Below are 4,845 nucleotides of genomic sequence, written 5' to 3'. Positions count from 1 at the left end.
GTGTGTGTGTGTGTGTGTGTGTGTGTGTGTGTGTGTGTGTGTGTGTGTGTGTGTGTGTGTGTGTGCGTGTGTGTGTTCATGTGTACATTGGTCTTTGTATCATGCAGTTATAGACATGCACCAACATCGTATAAGCAATGCTGTTGGCTTCCAGTCTTCTGTTAAAAGTTTTGTCTGGCCATGGGAAAGAGGCAAGGGTTGATGACAGGAATAGCATCCTGTTGCAGAAAATCTACCACAACAAATTCCATTTGACCTATGGAAACATTGGAAAAGTGGGTGTTAAATGATGATGCTTGCATGATTCGGGTATTGGACTCCAGATAATCAGCAAAAAGCTGAATTCCCTTAAATATGTTAGGACATGGTCAGTGTACATGTCTAGCTGTCTATCTGACTCTATAACACTAGTGAGTGTTTCTCAAACAATCAACATCTTTATTCCATCAGATTGGGGCTAGGAACAACAATATCTGCAACTTATACTAAATTTTAGTTTTTAAATAGCTTTCAGATGAATACTTTGTGAGCAAATTTCCTTTATAGTAATCAAAATAATAAATCATGTATATCTTTGTGCATGTATTTACATGTGTTATGTATATATGTACAAATGTATATTAACTAGTTAGGATCTGCGTTGTAAACTAACTGTCACTACATGAATTATATATGAAAACTATCTATTTTTACGTAACTGCTTTTTGTACATTCATCATGCACAAAGTACACATACCCATCCACCCAAAACACACATGTACATGTGTGTGTGTGTGTGTATATATATATATATATATATATATACACATAAGTATATATATATATATATATATATATATATATATATATACACATACACATATATATGTACACACACACACACACACACACACACACATATATATATATATATATATATATACATACACACAACACATACATATACATATGCACACAATATATACATATATATGCGTGTGCATGTGTGTATGTATATATATGTGTGTGTATATGTATATATACATATCTATATATGTGTGTGTGCGTGTGTGTACATATATATGTGTGTGTATATATATATATATATATATATATATATATATATATATATATATATATATATATATATATATATATGTATATATATATGTATATATATATATGTCTCAAACAATGCATATATTTATACATACAACTCGATCTCTCTATACATATATTCACAGAAGACTCAAGCAAATATAAACAAACAGCAGAACTCTTCCAGGATCTGATAAGACATAATGGAATGCAGTAAGAGAGAAACAGAGAGCAACAGACAGAAAGAGGATGGGGAAAAAAAAAAAAGACAAGAAGAGCTAGAATATGGGAGAGATGGGGTACGACTGCAAATAGACAACACTGATTCATTGCAGATGTTGCTTTCCATAGCTACTTCTTTAATATGTCTTATCTACAAAGATTGAGAGATATCAGGGTAGATGTTGGCAGTTGTGTTTTGTAATGAAGGTGAAAGTCATGGCGGCAGTGAAGGTGGTGGTTATGGATGAGCGGTACACAGTCAAACTGACACAGGCACACACATGCAATACATATAACCACATCCAGAGAAACACAACTAAAAAAAGATTATGTGAATCATTGAGTTGTCCAGTACTTAAATAAAAATAATAAAGAGTTTTGGGAATAATAATTCTTCCAAACAATCTACAACCTATAGATTGCCAATTATATGCTCCCTCTCTCTCATATATATATATTTATATATACATATACTTTATTTAAAAGCAGCAGAAATATAACAAAAAACTGTTACTCGGAGTTTCACGTTCCTGTTCATCGGACAGTTTCGTTAGAAACAAAACTTTCTAACAAAACCGTCCAATGAACGGGAACGCGAAACTCAGAGTAACAGTTTTTTGTTGTATTTCTGCTGCTTTTAAATAAAGCATATTACTCTACCTCTGGTATTTGAGTACTCTTTTTTCCACCTTGTTGCACATTTTATGTGCTTACTCTGGTATATATGTATATATATATATATATATGCATAATTATTTCACATTCTGTTGTTTATAGAAATTTTTATTCACAAAATTCTTGCATACATCTAAAAATGTGCCGTCATTTGTGAATGATCCTTAATGACTAGCATAAAAAGCATGTAGACATAGTCCTTGTCATGGTATTACAAAATGTGTGTGTGTATGTGCATGCAAATACATATATACATATATATATATATATATATATTTATTTTTTAAATATATTTGAACTTTTAAATAAGTTCTCCACCGATAATGGTGCTTACATACCGAAGGGCTTGGTAAAAATTATTAATTGTTGATTTATTAATAAATTAATAAATTGATAATCCTTTACCCTTTTAATTTGTAATACATATATATATATATATATACATACACACACACAGAGGTAAAAACCAAGATCATTTGGCATTATGGCGTGTTTCGAGTGTTGGGCTTCACAGAGGCAATGATGGAGTCCATTTGGCATTATGCCATGCTTGAGAAGAAGACCTATCAAGCCAAGGGAAACTGCAGTCGTGGCAAATACCGGTGTCACACAAATGATACCCATGCCCGATGGTGTGTAAAAGCATCCGTTACACTCTCGGAGTGGCTGGTGTTAGGAAGGGTATCCAGCTGTGAGCCTGGTGCAGTCTCACAACTTGTCAAACTATCTAACCCATGCCAGCATGGACAACAGAGATTAAATGATGGTGATAGATAGATAGATAGATAGATATATCAGCAGGTATACTGTATTATGGATAAAGACAGATGAAATTAGTAATCTTAGTTATCTCTGATGAATGACCACCACCTCCAGAGAGGACATCATGTATGACCGTGTTCTCAAACTGAGCCCCAATTATTGAAGTAATAAATTTGGTGCCTTTCTTTGTTTTTTCCCATCTAACCATTTTTGATGAAATATTGAATGCATCCCAGTCATACAATTTTCTCTGCTTATCTATTACTGGTGGTAGGCCAAGCTAACCATATGAACCAACCACATCTGACAGTTTACACTAAAGCCACTACCCTCAACTGATAATTTATCTATTCACCCCCAAAGTGAAAGGCAAACTTGACCTTCATTCCATATAAACACTGACTGCAGAGAACTGCAACGAATATCACATGGCATTGTTTCATTCCAAACTCTGCTGCCTGATGTGTGTGTGTGTGTGTGTGTGTGTGTGTGTGTGTGTGTGTGTGTGTGTGTGTGTGTGTGTGTGTGTGTGTGTGTGTGTGTGTGTGTGTGTGTGTGTGTGTGTGCCCACATGCACACATGTTAGTTTTATTATATGAATATACATGCATGTATATAAATAAGAATATACAATAGAAACAGCCATAAAAGTGGCATCATCCTTATCTCTCATTCTCCACTTTCTCTAAATCTTGTTTTACTTTTCTGCAATAAAGATTAAAAAATCTGCCATGTTTCAAACCCCTTCATTTCTTCTCATTTGAAATATTAACTTTCGTTGTTCACATTCTCTGACTGTTATTGTTTCATTTTACTTTTCAATACTTTTCCTACAATGTCTTTTACTTATTTAACTTCACTTTCATTCTCTTCACAATAGAAGCTTCTTATCAACTATAAATACACACATACATATGTACAAGTACGCCACCCACCACCACGCACACACATGCATATATATATGTGTATGCATATATATTTATACCTGTGGTGCATAATGTATAAAAGCACATGGCCTAGTGGTTAGAGTGTGTCACCTATGATTGCTACATCATGGTCTCGATTCCAGAACCGGGTGGTGTATTGTGTTCTTCAGTGGAACACTTCATTTCACATCATTCCAGTCCACTCAGCTGTAAATGGTTGCATCCTGTGACAGAAGAGGTTTCTGATCACAGGGAATGTTAGCCTGCTCACCTAACCAGAATAATGGCATCATCCGAAAGCTAAAATGATGCAAAGCGCATTGTAACCAGCGATGTATAACAACATCTGATAGTCTGGTCGATACAGTGATACTGGGATAATGTGTAAAGCTGAAGTTATGTGTATATATGCATAAGCATGTAGTGTATGCACAAAATGATCTAGAAGTCCCTGTATTATTTAAATAAATTTAAAACACTTTTATTTCATTATATATCTTCCATTTTTATTTTTAATTCTATCGTTGTTATGTTGTGGTAAATATCTTTTGATAAATTTAGAAAAAAAATCATTAAGAAGAGATGTTAAAATATAATGGAACACCTATCATGGTATTCTTGTTTAATTGTTTGAGTACATCTAGATAAATGGCCAGGGACAGGTCTGAATGACCATCAAGAACAATAGTAGGGTAAATAGACCATTTAACCAAGAATTCCTAAATTTTGAAAATGAATGGCGGTCTGGTGTTTTGATGGGAATTAAAGAATGCTATGGGGAGAAAGCTGAAAGCTATAATGAATAGAAAGAATGAGTGGGTATGAGAGATAGAGAGAGGGAAGCAAAAAAAAAAAAAAAAAATCACCTACATTAAAATGCTCAACTGGCTACAACTGACCTTTGTTGTTAACTGGTTTATATTAATGTTAAGGAGATTTTTGAAATCAGTCTCATCATCATCATCATCATCGTTTAACGTCCGCTTTCTATGCTAGCATGGGTTGGACGATTTGACTGAGGACTGGTGAAACCAGATGGCTACACCAGGCTCCAATCTGATTTGGCAGTGTTTCCAAAGCTGGATGCCCTTCCTAACGCCAACCACTCAGAGAGTGTAGTGGGTGCTTTTACGTGTCACCCGCACAAAGGCCAGTCAGGTGGTACTGGCAACGGCCACGCTCG

The 4,845-nt window shown here is 34.6% G+C and overlaps 1 protein-coding gene across 12 annotated transcripts in view; it reads right to left on the bottom strand.

The window, feature by feature from the left end:
- The window catches only part of LOC106883309 (teneurin-m), a 487,309-nt gene that overhangs the window by 181,814 nt on the left and 300,650 nt on the right, over positions 1-4,845 (bottom strand). The gene's annotated exons all lie outside the window — the stretch shown is intronic.

This window comes from Octopus bimaculoides, chromosome 7, assembly GCF_001194135.2.
Source record: "Octopus bimaculoides isolate UCB-OBI-ISO-001 chromosome 7, ASM119413v2, whole genome shotgun sequence".
Taxonomy (NCBI): Eukaryota; Metazoa; Mollusca; class Cephalopoda; order Octopoda; family Octopodidae; genus Octopus; species Octopus bimaculoides.
The sequence above is the reverse complement of the archived record's forward strand: the minus strand, read 5'-3'. Positions and strand labels throughout refer to the sequence as shown.